At 38.8% G+C, this 23,612-nt stretch overlaps 1 protein-coding gene across 2 annotated transcripts in view; it reads right to left on the bottom strand.

Moving 5' to 3' along the window:
• Nucleotides 1-22,039, bottom strand: part of LOC129731168 (protein 5NUC-like) — a 55,655-nt gene extending 33,616 nt beyond the window's left edge. The window contains exon 1 of one of the 2 annotated variants that reach the window (XM_055690973.1): nt 21,498-22,039. The gene's annotated coding sequence lies outside the window, so the exon portion shown is untranslated. The remainder of the gene's footprint in view (nt 1-21,497) is intronic. The other variant, XM_055690974.1, reaches the window with a different exon arrangement.
• Between the last annotated feature and the right edge of the window lie 1,573 nt (nt 22,040-23,612).

Genomic DNA, 23,612 nt, shown 5'->3' with positions numbered 1-23,612 from the left:
AGTATCTATGCTCCATTACGATCCAGATTTTTTTTGTAAGATTAGGACCTCTGCGACCATTGTTTTGATCTCTTGTGGCATACGATCCAGATACAACACTGGATAACAGTGTTTGAAAAACTCCAATGAATGAATCTAGTGATATGATTACGAAGAACATAATTTCAAAACTCATGTAATAACAAAAAAACATGCAGATTTTTATTTTAACTTTCTTTCGCATCGCAAAGCTTAGTTTCAAATTAGTGAATAACTTTAAAATTCGTAGAAAAACAATATTTGAAACTGTTGAGAAGAGTATATGAATGAAGTAAAAAAAAAAAGAAATCACGATCAGACCAGAATTTACTTTCACGAATCCGAATGAATCGAAGGTAAATACTTCTTTATTCTGCTCGATGCTCTTTAAACAGTTCGTCCAAATTATTTATTATTATAATTATTTTAATAACTTTAGCTCCTGATGGAGAACCGATAAATGTGGCATATGAACAAGTTTGTAACTGAAATAGAAATAAATATTTGAAATGAGAGGTTGGTAAAAAATATATAAAAATATAGAAAATGATAGAAAAAGCAGAAACTTTTACACGAGCAAGGCCGGATACATTCAGCTAGATGCTAATAAAAGCCCGCTGCGATACGGGCGACGAAGCTTTGACCATGCTACAGGCTACAGCTATTTGAATTTCACTTTTTCAAGGAGCAGTAATTTTTAGGATGAAATTCTTCATTGGTTGGTTATTTCATCCTGTGAACACTTTGTATCAACAAAAATAAATTCCTAATCCAAATATCCTAATCCAAAATTTATTTATTTATTTATATTTATTTATTATTTTTAAATAGCACAAAATGCATAATGATTTGCGTATTTTCGCTGACATGATTGTGATCACTGCCTTAAACTATGATTTTCATTATTTGTAGTCAAACTTGTAGGTTTAAAACCCACGCGTTGCCTCTGTGAGTATGAATGTGTAAAGAGATTAGCTGTTATACTTAAACAATGAATGTGTTGCTTTATTGATATGAATTTTTTTGACATATTATCGATACACACAAACACATCGTCTGAATCCGAGCAGATTGTTAGAAAATAACAAAAATTGATACATAGGCAAGGGTTAATTAATATTCAATGTTGCATCTGTCTAAATGTATTTATTATACAGGATGTTAGGGAGCTCACATAAAATCCTTTAAGGGGCGGTAGAGGACCATATTTGATAAGAAAAAAATCCTTCTACACATATGGCCAAAATTCAACTACTGCAGAGTTATTCACTATTTTCAGTTTTCGGTTATGTTTGCCTTTAACGAGCAGAAAATTGTGAATTTTTGAGACACTATTGATTACGAAATTTTTTTCAGCTCTCCAAAAAGCCAACATAACTGAGCTAGCTATCATACTTCTTGTGATAGACCTCGTTGAGATGAACATAATCGAAAACTAGAAAAAGAGAATAACTCTTCAGTAGTTAATTTTTGACCATGTGCGCAGAAGGATTTTTTTCATCAATAGGGTCCTCAATCACCCCTTAAAGGATTTGATTTAAAGTGAGCTACCTTACACCCTGTATACATCATCATGTGATTTGTAACGCCTACCCTAAGTGAGTAGCATTCATTAGCCTAACAATGATTTATGAATATTGTGACGTTTTTTTTATTTTCAATTTAAAGAAAAATACCGAAAATACCGGTTTTTTCGCCTCTCCAATACCGGTATTTCGGTATTGAAAAAAATATCGGTTTTACCGGTTTTTGTTTTACCGGTAAACCACCCTACTGTTGGTAGAAATGCCAGCAGAAGACTTTTAAGAGGATCAGTTATGTTGAAATTTTCAAAAATCCAGTCCACAATATCTGAAAACTTCAGCAGTCCAGATTCTGGCTGAATCTTGGACGAAAAAGAAGGAACAGTTGGGTTTTTTGATGTTCCTGGAAGTGCCGGAAACTCCTTACTTGAATTCAGTTTTGCCAATCCCGGAGGAGTTTGCTTCGGATTTCCTACAGCACTTTTTTGTTTCTTAGTATCAGTCACTTCAGATGGAGACCTTCTCTGTCCTTTCCTAGGAAGCCTAGGAGAAGAAAGGTTTTTCCTCTTTCTAGATTTCCCGGGTTCAACAAAAGAAGATTCCCCAACTGAATCGTCAGAATCAGACTCATCGGATGGCAAGACCTCGAAGAGATTCGGGGAAACCAGTTTGGTGGCAGCGGCCTCTTTGAGCATTTCTGCGAAAGTGCGCTTAGAGCGCTCTTTCAGAGACCGCTTGATCTTGTCTTGGCGCTGTTTGTACGCGGGACATGCAGACAGCTCATGCGGAGTCTGCCCACAATAAAGGCACTTTTCAGCACCCTTATTACAGGCGTCATCCGCATGTTGCTCTCCGCACTTGCCACAACGTGCTTTATTGCCACAGTGGGAGGCCGTATGGCCCAACTGTTTGCACTTGAGGCAATTCATTACCCGCGGTACAAACAAGCGCACGGGCAGACGCACCTTGTCCACGAGCACATAGCTCGGCAGAGCAGACCCGGCGAAAATCACGCGAAAAGAGTCTGAAGGGGTGTAAGTTTTTACACCCTTGTCGAGCGATACTGAATGTAATTGCTTACATTCAAGTATCTTGGCAGGTTCAAGGCTAGAATCCTTGAAAAGGCCTTTTCCAGCCTTCAACAGGTCCTCGACAGTCAGACTCGATTCGCTGACCACACCGTCAATCTCAACTACGCGAGCTGGAATGTACACGTGGTACTCCCGCGTGAAGAGCTCACAAGCAGCAATCTCGTTTGCTTGCTTGAGGTTGGACACCAAAACACGCAGCTTATTCGGGCGTACTTTGGTAATTTCTGTCACGGCTGTAAACCGTGCCAGATCTTTACATATTTGCATTGTGTTCAATGCTTTCACTTTCGGCCGGAAAAACACAGCCCCAATACCAACTTTGCCCTCCGGATACTGCTTAAGCCGATAGGTAGCTTCCTGCGGGGTTCCATTCTTAACCCTTGGAACTTTGTATCCGGGAGGGCTAGGCGGTAAAACGAGCGGGTTTTCATCCCCGCGTTCGTCGTCCATGTTGGACGCGAAAGTCACACACGCAAAATGCCAATCAACAAATAATATTGTAGAGAAAAAACAAGAAAAAAAAACTACTTATCTTCTGCAGCCGCTCTCCACCGCAATCAGCGCACGGGCGATGCCAATCTCCAGTCCTTCACACAAGAGTCCGGTAGCAAAAGCTGCAGCTGCTCCAGCCACACAGCAGCACCAGTACAGCCAAACAGCAGTACGCCGGGTACTGGATCTCTCGCAGTAGCGACACAACGTACAGTCTGTGGCGTACGGTAGCAATAGGCGATGATGCGTTCCTTTGTCTTCAATAGACGACGGCAACGGGCAGCAGTGCACACGCAATACAATGCACGGTGACCTTGAAGGCGATTAAAGGGCTATTCCCACTGCTTCCGTTCCGGGACCGGGCCGGGACCGGGCCGTGGCTGTTCCGTGTGTCGTCCGGGCTCGTTTGAGATTGATTGCATGCGTTCTTATGAACGCATTCACACCGACGCGCCGTGCCCAGACCGGGGCAGCGTTGAGTTGCCGTCGTGCTGCCGCAGTGCGAGAGAAAAACTATCGTTGCCGACGATACTTTGTGTTGGCCGGAGAGTGCACGGAAGGCACTCGGGTGGATGCGTGTATGTTGTAGTGACATATTTCGCGCGGAGTGAGCTGCGGTATGAAAAAAAGAGAAAGACGTTCTTTCACATACACACATCAACATTTCTCAGCCAGAGCGCAGCGCAGGCACGGTTCAAGCACGGCGCAGTGTGAATGCATGAAAAGTCCCGGACGAGCCCGGGGCCGGCCCGGTCCCGGAACGGAAGCAGTGGGAATAGCCCTTAACTGGTCGGCACTATTGAGATCGAAATTAAATTGCGACCGAACACAACGAGAGCATAACTCGGAATGATCGGTTCTACTTGTTTACTTTACATTTAAAATGTACATTGCTCATTTGAGGAGAAAAAAGTTTAGAAATTGTGAATTAAAATAAATGGTTAAGTTTTTCAGAAAGATAATTTAGTTGCCTCAAACTATTTAGAACATTTCAAAGTGAACTTTCTCAAAGAAAAAAAGTTTTTTCTAACAAAATCATCTCATCGAGCTGAGTGCGAAACTATTGTTAGTCAAAAGCATAGAAGGTAGGGATGCTCAATAAATTTATTCATTCATGATCAAAAAAGAATCGGAAACGGATACAGATAACAATTTCTATAGTGTTAAGTTTTCACGAAGAATCGGTTCAAATAACAAATGATTCTGTTGATTTGTTTAATTTGGGCAATTAACTTTTGATAAGAACGTGATTTCTTGTCAGATTGAAATATGATTATTGATAAAAAAGAATATGAGAATATTCTTGATAATGATGATAGATAGATCCTGATGATGACAGATCATATAACCGGTGGCGTGTACTGTCTCTGTTGTACGAATTTAATACTTCAATTACGCTTATTTTTTGCCTTTTCGCCCTACTCGCGCGCTCAATGCCCACGGCCACGACAGCTCTCGATTGGGAGTACAAAAAGTGTCCAAGAACATGTGACTCGTTTTTCAATGGGAGCAAGACTTCAACCTAAATTGGCAGTTATTTTTAGTCAGCAGATTGTCGCAGGTTCGTCTCGGTTGTCTGACAACGGTAGAGTATTTTTTTTTGTTTCTTTTGTCATCCTAAGCACAAAACACGACGATGCTCGTCGTATCGTTATTTTTGGAAGCAATTATCTCGTAGCAAGGCAAATTGTTTCTGTAGATGCTGCCAGCATATCTATGCAGTACCATTGACAGACAGTAGAAAAAGAAATCCACAAACTGTCGATCAATTTTGTCTATGTCAGTAAGTGGTCACAAAAACTCCATGTTCTAATTACCCATACAATAGTTTCGTAAGAAATTTTTTCATCAACTGTCAGGTTCAACTTAAAGCGTTTATAACACGAGAGAATCAATATTATCAGTTGAAGTTTATATTCTACTACCAGCCCAAGCAAGCTCCGTAAACACTCGAGTAACACCTAGTTGCATTTTTTTATCCCAGGCACAGCAGCAGTGAATGAAACCCCGTAGCACTACCAGAACGGGAGGTGGAAAATGATTAACAAATTTCTCAATGAAAAACTGAAACCTTAAGAGTGAAACTGTGTGGGTGTGACAATATAAAACAACAAACTAAATGAGAAATGCTACGCTGATATTCAACCTCCTCTTGCTTTCTTGTTCGAGGAAATTTCGTCCTTCGCATGGACGCGTGTTTTTGGTACCGAGAAGGTTTACGCCTTCATTCTCGTATCGTTGATTTTGTTTCCACAATTATCGTTCTGCTGAGTTCTGACTGAGAGTAATAAAACGTGCATCGGAATCTTTATTAAATTTGCAAACCATGAAAAGTCATTAAAAGAGTGCAGACTTTGGTTCAGTTTTTTTGTTGCAATCGCTCGTTCGAGAAGAAAGAAAAGTTAATTTTAGTTGCCCACGCAAGTCAACATGCACTAGTTGGAAAATTAAAAATAAAAGTGAAATAGATTCCGAAAGTCGTCGTCCAATATAAAGCATCGGGAAAGACTGGTTATTTACTGGAGGTCATGATTTACTGCTACTTTGTTTCTACAAACCAGCAAAAAGCTGATGGCATCCGAAAGCGCATCACATACAGAGTTGAGGTTCCACGTTATCCTGTTACCAGGCAACTACATTGAATCGTTCCGACAAAATTATTTTGTCCCTCGCGGCTAAATTTGGAAGCAACAATGTTTGGTACCCCATTGAGATGCGAAACATGAAAACAGCGATTCTTCGAAATGCCGAAAAAATTGATTACGTAAAATTAATACTCTGCCGAATATGTAAACAATGTTTTCATATCAGTTGATGAGTTTGGTATCCTGGAAAACATTATTATTATTGTGTTTACAATTGTCAGCACGATTCCATTAACACTGCATGGATTCGAATACTGAAATTATTTCATAACAGAGTATGAACACGGTATAAAAGTAAAAAGTAAAAAGTAAAAAGTAAAAAGTAAAAAGTAAAAAGTAAAAAGTAAAAAGTAAAAAGTAAAAAGTAAAAAGTAAAAAGTAAAAAGTAAAAAGTAAAAAGTTAAAAGTTAAAAGTTAAAAGTAAAAAGTAAAAAGTAAAAAGTGAAAAGTAAAAAGTAAAAAGTAAAAAGTAAAAAGTAAAAAGTAAAAAGTAAAAAGTAAAAAGTAAAAAGTAAAAAGTAAAAAGTAAAAAGTTAAAAGTAAAAAGTAAAAAGTAAAAAGTAAAAAGTAAAAAGTAAAAAGTAAAAAGTAAAAAGTAAAAAGTAAAAAGTTAAAAGTTAAAAGTAAAAAGTAAAAAGTAAGAAGTAAAAAGTAAAAAGTAAAAAGTAAAAAGTAAAAAGTAAAAAGTAAAAAGTAAAAAGTAAAAAGTGAAAAGTAAAATGTGAAATGTAAAATATAATAAAAGGAAAAGAAAGTAACGTTTTCATTTAATATATCAATACACCATTGAATATTATTTTGTACAATTGTTGCAGCCGTAAAAATCAGAAAACGAAGAATTTGAAAAAAAAAACGATGCAATCAACTTAAATCTTCAAACTAGCTTTATTGGCTACATACACAGACGGTAATCAAAAACACTGACGCAACGTAATCGAACAACAGCACTGATGCTATTTACGTTGACTGAAACAGCAATCGCAATTACAGCCCGAAGCTAAAACATGCGATTTCGTTTACAGTAGTCGATATCACTGCATCAGCAACAGCCCAATTATTTACCACCACACGCAAAATCCGCGATAATTAATCCCACATTAGAAGGCAATACAGTGGGATTTATGGCCACGTCTGATAGCGGACAGATTTGGCTTTCGTTCGTTAATGAAGTGACGTGATAAATGAACTGATACCAGCAGAAAGGCTCGGTGCTCCATGCCAATTCAGTCTGTATAGAAATCAGATTACGAAACCAGGCGAAATTAATCTATCATGGTTTCGAGCTATTGTCAGTGTAAAACACGCTGTCCAACATCCCGACAGAACAAAATAAGGCCCCCATAATACAGTGATATCAATTCCGTCGACGGTCTATTGTGGTTATCATGATGTTCATTTGAGCAGCTCCCCCCCGGGACCGTCTCCATCGCACGGTCAGCCACTATCTTTCCTGGCTTCAAGTGCTGTGTACTTGAATGTTCATTGTTGCCCGGCAAGGTGATCCATTTAAGCCTCTTACAACCGTCGATGGCACATCTTATCGAAATGAAACAACAATTTAGTTGGTTACCAGTAGAGTGGAGTGACGGAGAGTGGGAGACCCACTTTGCCTCCCATTCCATCTGCTCCGAGATCATCTTGCTCCCACGCGATGCTTGTTTCGATAGAGAGCTGTCAGCTGCTGGATGTGTGTATTGTTGTGACGTTGCGATGAATAGGAATTGAGTTGCCGATGGTTTGAATAGCATGACTGCTTCATCATAAACATCGTGACGATGTTGTGAAAGGGAGTAAGAGAAGACAATAAACTAGGGGAGGATTGTACAAAACGCACCAGTTAAGCATTTTCGCGATTTACAGCGCTTCAAATCATTTCAAAGCGATATTGAATGTGTTGGATGATTGTAGGATCTATTTATTGTATGTTTGTGACGAAGTTTATTATAAAATACTCGATTTCAATGTCTTTTTTGGTAAAAATCACCATTGCCGCCAAACAAGCCCGTGACCAAAACGCACCACAACAAAGGTCAGTATGCTCCAAAGCAGCAGGCTAATATGCCACTAGCAGAAATCACCACGCGAAGCGAGAAGCGCTTGAAGTCTCGAAAGTAAAATCAAAAATAATGGAACATGCTCTAAGTTGTCAAGCAATCTCCTGCAAGCTCTTCATAGTGCATTCTGCCCCAATTTAAATTTTGATTATTTTTAGGTAAAAGTTGACGAAAGTTAGTGAAATAGTTTGAAATACTCATAGTATTATAAACTTCAAAAGTGTAAAGGTTAGGGGAACCATAGTTTTTGTATTATTTACTAGTCAGTTAATCATAGAAGCTTAAATAAAATTCATGAATAATTACATGTTGGGCAGAGCCATAGCCAATTGCACAGTTTTTCGAGTATTTTAGTCATTATGGCACACTTTTTTATATGAGAACTGTAGAGAAGCTGGGTTTTTATGAGAAAAGTGAAGAATTTCGTCATAAAAAGCCACATGTGTAAGTATTTTGGAGAATTAATAGCATGGGCCATCTCACCCAACTGGTGCGTCTTGTACGGTTCTCCCTTATATACTATCAGCTTATAATGTTTGAAGAAATCATTACGAAACAATTACAAAATTAAAAAAAAAAAAAACGATAATGAATAATCGAAATCAGTCGTTTTTTGCAAACAGGAGACAGTATAGTGAAGGTTATTCTTATTCTCAAATTCCTGCAAACAAAAATCTGTGCAAAGTTATGTGAAAAACATACTATACACAGTGACATACCAGCAAGCGACGTATCTGCTCCGTTTCATGTACTGAACTGGTGTAGTGTTCTGTATATCCTAGCATAGCAGCGAAGGACGCTGCAATACTAGTTGGGATTCCAATGTTTAATCTGATACTCAATTGCAGTATGCTTGAGTGCTCCCAACAACGCAACACAGCGAGCAGACATATGTCAACTCCTTTGAACCACGTTCGTTTCACGCACAGTTTACTGTTGTTGGTATATTACTTCCATTACATTTCTCAGCTGAAGGTAATTATATGGGAAATCAACAATAAATTAAGGGATTGAGAGAATTCTGCTCAAATCCATGAAAAAATGAATGAAAAAGTACACTGTATATTTCTTTCAGGTATCGTTAATCATTTACGTTATTGGGATGCAATTTGAATGTAAATAATTGTGAAAGTTACATCTCATGATGACGTCGCCACGACATTCATCGCGGTGACATTTGCGTGCCTGTGGAAAAGCAAAAATCGAAACAAGTCTAACAAAACTGAAGCACAATTCGCATTATGAAAAGCGTTTATTTGTTATACCAAAAAGGTTTTGACGTAGAATTACGTCTCACGGAAAACAAATGTGCAAATTGAAAAATCTAAAACATCGATAGTGTCCATTTTCAAATGATCAAAACTTAGTTAGTTTCCAACAGATATCCCTCATTCTCACAACAATCGATTGGAAAATTAACTGTGCGTCTATCGAAAAGCGGAAAATTGTGATTATGTAACGCTATTTCCCCGCTATTGTTGGGTGTTTATGTCACTGCGTCTAATTTTTTGTTTTTTTTTTGTGACACACGCAAGGGCTTCACAGTGACAAAGCAGGTGAGCTGACGGTTCAACAGACAGATTTCAGAAGCGGTATTTATCAGCGGTAGTTATTAGGTGGTAAAGAGCAGGGCAGTGTCCGGTAATAACTTCCATGTAAGGACGTGGTTTGCCACACTTGAGACCTACAATCCTCTTGGCTATAGCAAGACTTGGAGAGATAAACTGTTTTGTTTGTATGTAGCCCTGCGTGTAACTATTTTTAGCGTTTCCCATGTTTGAAGTTCACGTTTGACGGCGGATTTGGAGGTACCCAGAAATGGCTCAGGTCCAATGAATGGCTGTGTTAATCCTTTTCTTGAGAGGTAGTCAGCATTTCCATTGTTCCCAATACAACAATGTCCAGAGGATTTCTGAGAGTACAATAGCACATGGTTCTGTCGGGATAACTCCTGCACTTCCAAACTAATGCAGGACCATCTCTGATCTACATTCATTTCAATCACCCTAATTGCGATGGTTATATAGAATTGGGGAAAAATGACATTTTATGTGGATCAGATACCTACTAATCGATTTCTGAGACTGTTTTCCTCAATATAAGACATAATTTGACTTCCACACTCTAATATTAGTGGATCCACTGATGCCCTACATACTTTATATTTATTTTGCTCTATAAAATATATTGAAACTATGCCAAAACTGCTTTCGTAGAATCACCGTTTTGAAGTCAGTTTATGTCCGATTTAAGATTATTTTCAAAAGATGGGTAAAAGAAAGCTATTATGTTGACAAACTCTTAGAATTTCCAGAAGAGCCGTTACCGTCGATTTATCAAGTTGGTAAACGGGCTAATCTTTGTGTAGTGGTGAGTTTTTGACGAACTTATCACGGATATGGCTTTCTGCAATATTCTCCAACAATTTCAAGGAATGTAGATGAGAGGCTTATGAGGATGAAGGTCTTCGGTATGAATATCTCCTTGACTTTCGGCCAGCTATCTGGGATATAACCCATGATGCAGCTTGCACGTTCGTTATGAACCCATCTGATTTTTGTAAAAAGATGGGCAGAAAACCATGGTCCTCGAGACGTCATCGGTTAAAAGGAACTTAATGCCCAATTTATTGAAGCTTTAGTGAACAGCCTTCGAAAGAGCTTAATCGAGTCGTTGGGCGCTGAGCGCTTAGTTCTCGGACTCTGCTGCTCCGACGTCAGTCCTTCGTTTATACATGTTGACCCAGGGAAGTGTGTGTTCATAAGAACCTGCAGTAATTTCCCAGGTGTGACGGTAAGACTGCCGTCCCTTTTTTTCAACAGCCCTAGACCGCTGGTGTGGTCTATGGACATCGCTGTCTGTACCCGTATTGCTTCGGGCATCGTTTGAATGTCCTTGCAGAACTTGATCCTTCTAATGCTTTTAGCCTTGCGTAGCTCAGCGTTTTACTTAGTGAGTGGCGTTCTGCATTCATTCCAGTCGGATGGGCCTTCAGCCCTGTTGTTGTTCAACAAGCGCCTTGCCCCACTGCGGAGGTTATTGAGCGTTTCGTTCCACCAGGGTACGTTGCGACTAGGGTGGTCGGTATTACCGACTTTTTGAAAAACCGGTTTTTCGGTATTCATAAAAATAAAAACCGGCAAAACCGGTAAAAACCGGTATTTTTTTTTTTTTTTGGATTAATAAAAACCAGGGGTGACTCGTGGACTTTGAACGTACTTTTCCAACTACAAAATCCTTAAAATCAAAGTTTGGAGAAGTAATGATGATTGTCCGCGAAAAAACGCAAGTCATTCTCGCTGCACTATCTATTAAATAAAAACAAGTTGGTGTCTGTATAACAGCGTTTCACTCCAAATAGAATCAACGGATTTGAATGATTTGTTTTGTGTTTGTTTTGTCTTGATCTCCGACGAGTTAATAAGCCATAAAAATAACAATAATCAACTGATAAAGTTTAAAAAAAAATGAAATACATTTTCGCCTTTTCCCGCCTTTTAATCCAAAAACAACGTCATTAGATTACTATGATTGCAGGCTATGAGTAGTAGACAAACTGTTGTAGCGTCGTTATTGAGGCGTCGTTGTTGAGTAATTGTTTACCTGTTAATGATTCACATATAAAGTGATATTCGTTTTCGCTGCCTACTACACCTTTTCTATGCAAAAGCGCTATAGCGTGGTAGCAGCAAACTCGACATGCATGTGAATACTCTCAACGTGGCTTTGATTTTATTCAAGGGCATATACCTACTTGAAAATGTAAAATAAATTTCTGGCTTATTTAAGCAAAGTTGCATATAATCGTTTTATTTATCTGATAAATAAAAAGAAAGAACAAGAATAACACTACATGTGCGATGATTTAATTTACCATTGCTCGGATCTAATCAATCTGTTCAATATTCTCTAAAATGCACACTGACTTAGATCATTGACATTTGCTCATGCTGCAATGATTCTGTTAGCTGGTAAAAGAAACGTGTAGTTTTTGCTTCTCAAAAAACATTTATTTCTGTTCATGCTTCGTTAAATAGGCACTATTGCATTCCTACAAATCTCTGGATTTACAATTAATTGTTGAATGTTGAATTGGAAACTATAATGTTGCGAAGTGTCAATTGCACTGTGCTTAGGCAGCAGATCTGCCTCAAAAAGCAGATGAAATATTAATGTCATTGAAGCGAAAATTTCGAAGCTCCGTGTACCTACCAATTTACCATTTAATTTCAAACGTCTGTATGTACCTTCGCGCTCCGCAGTTGGGTGATATTCGATAATGCCCAAAGTCCTGATAACTGGTGGCATTAAACCTAAAACATGCATCTTCTCACATAAACAGCTTTATGTTACATGGTCTCGTGAAAAACAATTGGTACCTATCATGTATGTTTGAAAAAAAAGATACCCGAACAATGGTTGGCCATTAGGTTTTGCGAGAATTTTTGTTCAGGACAAAACCATATTGTCACTATGCCGTGGCAATAACGAAAATAAACTGGAAAAGTTATAAAACGTTAAAAACCAACCCATGATATTTTCCGCCCTTCTGAGATTCTGAGATGTTTTCTGTGAGTTTTAGTGACTAACGATTTTTTGTTGCCTTTGATCGGAAAAATTCGAAACAAGTTTTCATCACCGGGGCGTACTTAAACGATAGCCTTCATTTTTTTTAATATTGTATGGAAGAGTTCTATGCGATTTTCGTATTGGTTTTTGTAGATGCCACTCAAATTCAACGTCGATTTCTGTTAATTTGTGCTGTGACTATTTTTCAAGAAAGAAGAAGACACTGTCGGTACGTAATAAACATAACAGATTAAAAATAATAATGTGTTTTTGCAAGAATTCTGAGGAGTATTCATACTGGTTTCAGTTGGTTTCGATTAATTTTCTTCCACATGTAGTGGGAATGCTTCCTAACGAAGGTTCCGCTAAGGGTATGTTATAAAAGGAATGTTCCTTAATCTACATGATCAAACTGATTCTTGCATATCTTCCAGTTGACTTTGACAAATTTCTGCTGTGGTCGAAGTGTTTTTTGTTCAGATGAAGTTGTTATAAGTGGAATGTTCAAATGCTTAACATGCCGTTGAATTAAAATTAAATTCGTTGTTTTTGTTCCAGTTTTGCGAGTTAAGACACGAGTAGTAGAAGGTCAATAAAAGCGTCAGGCTCCGCAACACTGAAGATAGAATATAAAAAAGTCAGGAAATATACGAGTCCCAAAGGGAAGTTGATCGGTGAAGAACAAGACCCATATATCTCAAAATCGTCAGTTACACACTTAGTTTCCATAGTTTTTAAACGAGTCTTGAACAGAAGAAAAATAAAGTATAATAACTTAAACACTCAATTGAGAGAAAAATGCTAATCAAATATTTTCAAATACTACTACTTTATAGATTCAAGCTCAAATTAACCACCGAATGCATTGCCGATGGCAAATGTCCTTGAAGCGACAATTCTGACAGGAAACTACAAAGGAGAAGTCGTAATAATCCCGCGTATCTCGATTACTCCTACCGATTGCCGTTAAATTTTAAACGTCTGCAATTTCCCGTGCGTCGCGCATTCGCGATGACTATTGATAAAACCCAAGGGCAGTCACTGAAAATTTGTGGCATAAACTCCGAGTATTCATGCTTTTTTTTTTTTAAGGGGGGATTTGTTAGTAGCTTAAGTATTTATGATAAATATTAGTAAATAATGAGTATGTGTGTCCAATCACAAATGGTGACTTCTCAACACTGTTAGAAATTTGTAATTTTAATTGTTAGGATTTGTTTGCTTTCGCAATTAGGACTTATCATTCGTAGGGATTTAAACCTACTTGTCAGAAAAGGGGAAGTAAACTAACAACTAACTTAATTGCTAACTTATTGGCTATAAAGAGAGCTTATCGTAGCAATTGAGGATTGCAACGATTTTTGTCGAAAATTGTTAATAATTTTATTTGACATAGCTTCTAATGGTTCAACACCAGTAAGTCTATGTAATTCGAGTGTACCAAACCAAGGAGGACGCTTCAAAATCATTTTCAGAATTTTATTCTGAATCCTTTGGAGCGTTTTCTTCCTTGTTGAACAGCAACTTGACCAGATCGGTACAGCATAAAGCATTGCTGGTCTAAAAATTTGTTTGTAAATCAAAAGTTTGTTCTTTAAACAAAGTTTAGAACTCCTGTTAATGAGAGGGTATAAACATCTCGTATATTTGATGCACTTGGCTTGTATACTCGCAATGTGCTCTTTGAAAATAAGTTTTTTATCATAAATTAGTCCCAAGTACTTAACCTTGTCGGACCAACTTAAAATAACCCCATTCATCTTGACAACGTGATTATTGTTTGGCTTGAGGAAAGAAGCCCTAGGCTTATGCGGAAAAATTATCATTTGAGTTTTAGAAGCATTGGGAGAGATTTTCCACTTTTGCAAGTAGGAAGAAAAAATATCTAAACTTTTCTGCAATCGACTGCATATGACACGAAGACTTTTTCCTTTTACGGAAATGCTTGTGTCATCGCAGAACAATGACTTTGTGCATCCTGGAGGCAAATCAGGAAGATCTGAAGTGAATATGTTGTACAGGACTGGACCCAAGACTGAACCTTGAGGCACACCTGCTCTGACAGGAAATCTATCAGATTTTGAATTCTGATAGACAACCTGCAGAGTTCGATCAGTAAGATAATTTTTTAAAATTTTGATTAGGAAAATTGGAAAATTAAAAGTTTGCAATTTCGCAATCAAACCTTTATGCCAAACACTGTCGAATGCTTTTTCTATGTCTAAAAGAGCAGCTCCAGTGGAATAACCTTCAGATTTGTTAGCTCGTATCATATTAGTAACTCTGAGCAATTGATGAGTTGTGGAATGCCCATGGCGAAATCCAAACTGTTCATTTGCAAAAATTGAATTTTCGTTGATGTGTGACATCATTCTGTTAAGAATGAGTATTCATGCTTCTCACATGGACAGCTCTATGTCGCATATTCACGTGACCCTGACCCCGACATTGTGGAATATATAGAATTTAGTGGCTAGGACCGCCTTGACCACTTTCACATGTTTCGTATCTTCCGAATTTCAAGCTTGAATTATTTAGAATTCTGAAGTTTTTTATAAAATCTGTTCCAGTGAGATTGGCTAAACTCTTTGAATAATTGAAAAAATAATGTAATAATTTCCTTCAGAATATTTAAAAGAATGACTGTTTATTTTCAAAAATGTATTGAAATGATTTGATTATGGTTGAAAGTTGCTTCATAATGTTCAATGAAATAAAAACGTAGAATTTTACGAGCGCAGGATTGAAAAAAAAAAACTAAAAACAAATCAGAGCCGAAACATATCGTAGGTATGTTTTTTAGCAGCAGTTAGATATTTCAGTTTTTGCAATACAACAGTCAATAAAACTCAAGGCGGCGGTACGAAGTTTGCCGGGTCAGCTAGTTTAAAAATAAAACTGAAAAATAATTAAAGGGGGGTGTCTAACGTCTCCGACAGTGGTTTTCTTCGGCCGGTTTTCTGCCGCAGTCTTAAGCAAAAACCTGCCAAAGTAAACCACTGCCGAAGACGTTACCTACACAAATTTGGATTTGAAATTTATTTTTCGCTTAGCGTCTCAGGTTGCATCTATGTATGGACGTGTCGCTGCATAATCATGTTTTTGCATTTATGAGTACCTATGTTTAATTACGGTCCAGTTTTTTTTGTAAGATTTGGACCTCCGCGACCATTTTTTTGATCATTTGTGGTATATGATCCACATACAGCACTGGATAAATTTAACTAAAAAAAAGCTAGTTGCTAATAAATGCCCGCTGCGTTCTGGGCGACGGAGTTTTGACCATGCTACAGCTATTCAAATTTCAATTTTTCAAGGAACAGTAATTTTTAGGATACAATTCTTTATTGATGGATTATTTCATCCTGTAAACACTTTGCTTTTTCCTAATCCAAATTTATATTTATTTATTATTTTTTTAGTTTTGCTTTCAAATAGCACAAAATGAATAATGACTTGCGTTTTTTCGCTGACATGATTGTGATTTCTGCCTAGTTTGATTTTCATAATTTGTAGTTAAACTGGTAGGTTCAAAACCCACGAGTTGCCTCTGTGAGTATGAGTGTGTGAAGTGATTAGTTGTTCTACTTAAAAAATAACTGTTTTGCTTCATTGATATAAAGTTTTTTGACATATTATCGATACACAAACCCATCGTATGAATCCATGCAGAGCAAGCAAAATGATAACAAAAATTGATAAATAAGTAAGGGTAAAATAATATTCAATGTTGCTTCTGTCTAAATGTTTTTTTTTTTTTAATTTGAAGAAAAATACCGAAAATACCGGTTTTTCGCCTCTCAAATACCGGTATTTCGGTATTGAAAAAAATATCGGTTTTACCGGTTTCACCGGTTTCACCGGTTTTCGTTTTACCGGTAAACCACCCTAGTTGCGACACACAAACTTGTCCTTTAGAGAACAGCTGTTCTTTCAGGCGCAATGTCCAGTTCGACGGGAGTACATGTGTCATCTCGGTGACCGAGATTTGACTAAGTGTTCCATAAATGAGAACCAGTTAGTTTTCTTCGGGTTCCTGAATTTTTCGCTTTTCAAAGGATTAGCTTCGATGTTAAAAAGAATGTGGTCGGTGGTCTGACAATTTGGTTCGTCAGAGCCATGTCATTTTGTTGTTTTCTCAGCAGTGCTTGGGAAGCAGAGAGTGAGGTCGAAGACGTTGTCTCTCATGACATACTGTTGATTGGAGATCTCCTTCCACAGCACGGGATCTTAGGTCTCCCGTCTGTGTGGGAAGCACCGTCATATAGAGATGCGTGTAGCTCTGCTGAACATGTTTGAACATGCTAGTGATTCTGTCTGAATCTGGCACGTTCACTTTCAGTTGTTTAGGCACTGCTAATTGTTAGTTGTGCGTTTGTTAACTTGTAATATGTGTTGTTTGCTTGCTTGCAGTGTGTGAAAAAATAATGACAGAACTCGAATCATCCCGTGTCACTGGCAATTGGCAATCCACAAGAACGTTAAACTAAACAAACTTGCCGGTGTAAATATTGTGAGCAGTGATGGGGGAATGAGACGAATATGACTCAATCGTCGCTTTACCTCCAGGTAAACAGATCATGATCTGAATACAATGCGACTAAACTTGAATCCTCTCAATCCATAATAAAATGCTTGTTTGGTGCATTGGTTTCTCGAGTAAAACAAAAATACGATTGAACTATATCAGCCAGCGAAGTCAAAGTCGAAGCGAGGCAAGTCGCTCGTTGTTTTTTCTCCGTACGTGGCCTATCGTTAGGGAGAGGAATGATAGCAATAGTAGAATACGATGCTGATTTAGTAGCAACAGAGGGGAGGTGTGGTGAGAGGGAAAGTGTGTTGGAAGGGATTATTTCGGCTGCGATTAAGTTGAGCGAGAGTAGGAGAGCATACACTGTCATTTACTTTTTTTTAACAAAAAAACCATCATTAGCCATATGGGTATGAATAGAAGAGAACTATTCGCTTTGTGTACATCGGACGAATAACTTCGTATTCGCATACCGACAACGATGTCAACGCATCTTGGGCTTGGTTCATATGTGTCCAAAATCGCTAGAGATGATTTTTTTCCATCGCTGAATATAACACACCAAAGGCACTTTTAGCGCCCCAAAATTATTCAATTGAAGTAATTATTTTTTTTGGACACTCGCCAAAAAGTTGCTGATAGTGGTAAATAGAGTTGTTTTAGAAACAATTTCCACTTCATAGCCCACGCTGTTTCATAACTTGAAATAAATTATTTCGGAGCGCTAAGAAGTGCCATTGGTGCTATTACAATAGAGGCACCCGGCAAGTCCGTTAATTTTCTGATCTGCATATGACGCCTGATGATTTTCGTTTTCTTCTTATTTCTGGCAGCATTTCTTAGCTTTCAAGCGAAGGTTGGTAAATGGTTGGGCAGTTCGTACCATCAGTACTTGCAGGTAAAAAATAGACCCCATTGTGGCCCGTAACATCCTGCTCAGCAACTAGTATCCCTACCTCCTTGTTACCAGCCGGGATACGATCAACCAAGCGGAGATCATGGTTACATTACGAACAATCAAGTAAAAAATAAAACTGGGTCCATTTTTCACGGACCTAGGCAACGAGAACGGACCACGGAAGGAAATTCGGTGCCTGGAACTACAAGTCGCTAAATTTTGTTGGCGGAGACAGGGTGCTGCCGTGGTCCTGCAGGAGATTTCTCGCAAAGATGAGAAGTTGTGGAGAGCCCGTGGCGGTAAGGCAAAGCTGAGCTTTGCGGAATAGCAACCAATGAGCTGGGAACGGGTTTTTTTTGTGCTTGGCAGAGCACGCAAAGACCCGATCTCAACAAGAAAAGGATGTGTTTGTTGAGAATAAAAGGTCGTTTCCTTAACTACAGCATCATGAACGTGCACTACTCGTACTAAGGTAAACCTGTCAACGAGAAGGAATCGTTCTACGCGCAGTTGGAGGTAACATACGACAGCTGCTTTCTACGGGACTTTAAGATCGTTATCAGGGATATGAATGCCAAGGTCGAGGTTCACAGCCTACACACCGAAAACGATGCATCAACTTCGAAGCTTTCCGCGGCTTGGTGATTAGAAGCACCTGTTTTCACGCAAAAAATCCCACAAAGCCACCAAGACATTAAGGACCAAAAAGTCTGTTATGCGCGCAAAACCCGATTTTTCTTGAACATCACAAACGTACACTCCTTTCAAGGAGTGGATATAGACTCAGACCATTACCCAGTGTCCCCAGTACATGTGCGAATTATGCGCACTTACTTGACGTGGCAATATCTTCCTCGGAGGATCTATGTGCTTCGATTCTTGACGATGGGTGGGGCAACCTACGCTCGGTCATCGGAGAAGCCCTAATCATCGCATTAGGTGAGGTAACGTCGAGCCGACAAAATGCTTGGTTTGACGGAGAATGTTAGCAAGCGATGAAGAGGAGAAAACTGGCTTGAAAAAGCTATCTAAGCATCGCCCCAAGAGAAAACGCGGCTGAATATATAGAAGCGCGAAATGAGTTGATCACGATTCTGATGAGAGAGAAACGTCAGCAAGAGAAGTTAAACCAATCCCGTAAATGCTACACACCGAGTCCAGATATGTGTAAGGATGACGAAGGAAACCTGAGCACAATCCAATCGTCACTCTTCGACTACTCTTTCATAAATGCCGGGAGTACAAGGTGCCCTCATATCATGTCTTCGTGGATTCCAAGGCAGCGTATGATACAGTCGAACGAAACCTGCTATGGCAAATAATGTACGACTACCTTGGATCGAGTGATGTGTTACGTGTGCGTATCGGGGACACTCTCGAATCCCTTTGAAGCACGCAGAGGGTTGAGACAAGGAGATGGACTATCCTGCAGGTTGTTCAACATTGCTCTTCAGGGCGTCATCCGAACGTGTAACCGAAACGAGAGGCACGATTTTCAGCAAAGGTGGTCAACTCGCAGGCTTCGATGTATTTCGAGAAACTTCGGGCGGTGAAGGTAATCTACGCCAGACTACAAGTGGAAGCTAGTACGCCAGACTACAAGTGGAAGCTAGTAGAGTTGGACTACACCGGTTTTTGACATGCCATCATTCCCTCACCTGCGCCGCTTCGCCTGATCTAATGCGCTAGTGGGCCGAATTCATCGTTTGCTGCGTAATGGAAGTTATGCGCTTTGGTGCTGGAGTACCTGCCCATCTGGCGGCTTTAATGAATCTTGCTGCGAAAGTGTTGGAATTTGTATTTAAGAATCCATCTGACAATAAAAGTCTGAATGAACATTTGAACAGTTCTAAGCCTATTTACAAAATATCGGGTCGACTCGTCAAACTCAAAGTAATCTTTCACACGCCGTAAAGGTTCACTGTTTGCAAACGTGGTACGGTGGAAGATTGGTTGCAGCAACGTCGTGTTCCGAAGAAGTCTGCTAGGGATTTGAAATCTCACCATTTGGAGTAGACCAGTTTTTCCGTTTTGAAGTTTATCGATGAACAACGATGGCAGTACTTTACTTCTACGTTCAAGGGTATCTAATGCAAGTAGCCGGCACCTATAAGAGCACGATGGTAAACTGTCGGGGTGTCTCCAGGGTAAGTTCCTTAGTTTCTTAGTACACCCGTTCAATTCTAGGTGTCCACGCAATCTTATAGGGATGTCATATAAAAACGTCATATTTTAAAATTTGCGTACGAGTGCGCAGTAGGTACAATGATTTCCAACAGAAAAGTCCTTCGCAACCACTTTTGAGTCCAACAGAATTCCCAAATCAGTCACTTCACTAACTCTTGTAAGTGAATTGCCGTCAACATGGCAATTTAACAATATCGGTTGTAATATACGATGAAACGTGATAACCTGGTATTTTTCCACACTAATAATCAATTTATTCCGATAGCACCAGTCAACAAACATGCTTAAACAGATTGGTAAACGCCAACAATCCTCCTGCCTTTGAACAATAGCATACAACTTTGAGTCGTACGCCAGTTCTAGACAACGGTTATCCAGTATTGAAGCAGCACCATTAAAGAAGGTCTGAGATTACCGCCTTGTGTGACACCGGACTTATTTGAAACAGGCCGTGATACACAACCATCGATCATTACTCAACCAACTAGATAGTAGACATCCCGAGTCGAGACGATTTGTGTAACAATATTTGATGATCGTTTTTATCAAATGCTACTTTTAGGTCAGCATCAATTGCGTCGACTTGCACCTCACTCTCCATGTTCGTTATACACTCCAAGATAAATTTCATTAGGTTTGTTATTAACAGCTTTCGTAGATTTTGTTTAATTCAATGAATTCATGGAATGTACAGTCAGGTTTTTTTTACGCGGGGGATACATACCTCGTAAAAAAACCGCGTTAATTCAAAAATCCGCGTAAAAAAACCGCGCTATTTCAAAAATCCGCGTAAAAAACCGCTTTAGGCTTTAGAAAAAAACCCGAAACACTCTAGAACCAGTATTTAATTGTCCTCTTTGACGGTCATTCCGGATCAATTCAAAAAATCCGCGTAAAAAAAACCTCGTAAAAAAACCGCGTAAAAAAAATTGACTGTATACTATAAAAATGAAAATATTAAAATAGAAATTCTAAAATTCATAGAATTAAGAGAATTTGTAGATCATATATAGTGTTTATAGAATTCATAGAACTAACAAAATTTATTAAAGTTCATAGAGTTTGCAAATCTCATGAAATTTTTTAGTTTATTTAAAGTTCATAAGCCACAGTCACAGTCACGGAGCCACGAAATGCTTCAAGCTTTCAAATTCCAGACTACAAAAGCCGGCATTAAAAAAAAACACAAAAACAAAAATAGGTAGAACAATTTTAGCAAAATTTTTGTTGACCTGTACCAATTGAATTCATGAAAAATTGTCGGAATCGCTGTAGTGGGTAAACATTTCTAGAAGACTTGCTAATCAATTTGGCATGCGAATAATCAATGACTGGAATATTGTTCATAATAAATTCATGTTTAATGCGACATACTTTTAATTTGATTTAGCATCAAATTCAAATGTTCTTCTAAGTGAATTACCGAAGCGAAACAATGGAAACAATCCGCCGGGTTTTCTAGCGCACCGCAGAATGCTTGCGACCTTACCGTTTGTGGATTATTACACTTTATCACGATGATATTTAACACTGTAAACAACCGTATACACAATACTGTTTTCAACCAATTGGAAATATGAATGATTGCACATAGATAGTGGATTCACGTAACAAAAAGTACCAGCACAGTTACGAAACAATTTCCATTTTTTATTCCAATTTGTTATCACTGAATTAATATCTTCGTCATTCTATTCTGGCTATCAGTAGAAATCCACTGTGCTACCGATATCCAAGCATCTGAATATCTGCCAACGTCGAAACTGACACTTACATGAACAAACGGTCGCACTTTACAAGTCGTCTTCAGCAGCAAAACACACCACCTTTTCCCCGCATACGAATGTCACTCGCTTGGGTTTGCCACGAACTCAGTTCACACCAGCTGAAAATGCACGATCACCAAAAGAAAGACACGCACGAGCCTCCCCAACCGTACGAATGGCTACGATCGCGTTTTAAATGACACTGAATGGGTCCTCTCAGTGGAAGCGGAACGCGTGACCAAGCCAAGCTTACCTGTGCCCCAACGGAGCCCGTAATTCAATACAAACTAGGCAGATATTTGCTACTTACCTACCTTCTTGTCTGCCCCGAACCCGTTGCAGTGTAGCAAACACGAGAGAAAGAGAGAGAATGCTCGCGAGCAGAGAGCAAAAGCCTTCTAGAGCTGATGTTGGTGCGCCTGATGCGCGGTCATCGCGCATCGTACGGCTCTCTGCGATTCGTTAACGTTAATAATTATCACCGCGCACTTCATTAGCAGCGCGCGAAAATCCCACACTGCACTCTCCCGCTCATTCGCACTCTCTCACGTTTATCACTTCACGTGCTGCTTGTTATTTGCAATGATTTCTGGTTTGAGGTTTCCCTTACCATGACCCCGACTGGAGTGGAACTTGAATCGAAGCTTGTATGAAACATGGTGCATGTTCTGAAGAGAAGGGGGTAAGCAATTAACCGTTTGGTGGTTTTCGATTTCGTACGGGGAATTCCAACGCGTTTGGAAGTTACTACCCATGTTATAATGATCGCTGCCTGGGTTAGACAGCAAAGCTAGATATTTGGTTCGCGAAAGTTATTCGCAGCGAATAAACCTACAACCAGTTCAGTGGGAGATTTGAACTGATGTCCTGATGTACTCAAGGACGGTTGCTATTTTGCCGGATTTTTTTGACTCAGTGGTAACCAGTAGATGCGCTAACGGATCTGGTTAAGAAATCCCTCACAGGAAACATGACGATGGTTTTCATGAATTAAAAAAAAATTAAAGCACGGACGTTGCGAATTTGCAATGATAAATAGGTATTATAGGTTTTCGGCCGAAAAAAAAGGAATAAAAACAAGGTGCACTACACTTCTCGTTTCTGAATCAACGCATAGACCCAAAACACCCAAGTGATAATTAAATTATGCCTGGACTAGCCTGAAGGAATTTGTTTCGCACCAAATCGTCGTGATACTCGTGTGATTTCTGTATTGAATTTGCCAATTTTTAGTGTTAATCGAAATAACAGCATCCGGATGTTTCATAATATGTACACGATAGTGGTCATAAGTATACCTATGATTTAAGTACTCCGTGATTAGGATACGACTTTCTTTCGCTCAAACAACGAAAAATTGCAATGTTGAACTGTCGACCCGGACTACAAGCAATCTATCGAATAATCGTATCAATAAATAAAATTGCGCTAAAGCTTAATCTTCAGAGCTCAACCGTAGGTTTGTTGATAAGTAGAAACAATTGAATGCAGTTGAAGAGTTGAGTTGTTTTGTAGCGAAGAGTTTTGAATGTACTTTTGCGTTTTGTTGTTGTTGTTATCTGCTCTGTCATTTGACGTTACAAAATGTTGATTTAAAGAGCTTGATTATTAAATAATCAAGTTATAAAAAGTATTCATCTTTTTTGTTGCGACTGGAGATATAATTGATTGTTTATAGTTCGGACCACAACTGGCTGATGGAAAAATTTGTCTGTTAATGCATTGTTAATTTTGTTCTAATTTTATTTCGTATTAGTTTTAAAATGTTTCGAGTTGAACTTCTGATTATTCAATTAAACAAAAGTTCACTGACCTTTGAGGAAATGGTTCTGCAAATG

This window comes from Wyeomyia smithii, chromosome 3 (genome assembly GCF_029784165.1).
Source record: "Wyeomyia smithii strain HCP4-BCI-WySm-NY-G18 chromosome 3, ASM2978416v1, whole genome shotgun sequence".
Classification (NCBI taxonomy): Eukaryota; Metazoa; Arthropoda; class Insecta; order Diptera; family Culicidae; genus Wyeomyia; species Wyeomyia smithii.
The sequence above is the reverse complement of the archived record's forward strand: the minus strand, read 5'-3'. Positions and strand labels throughout refer to the sequence as shown.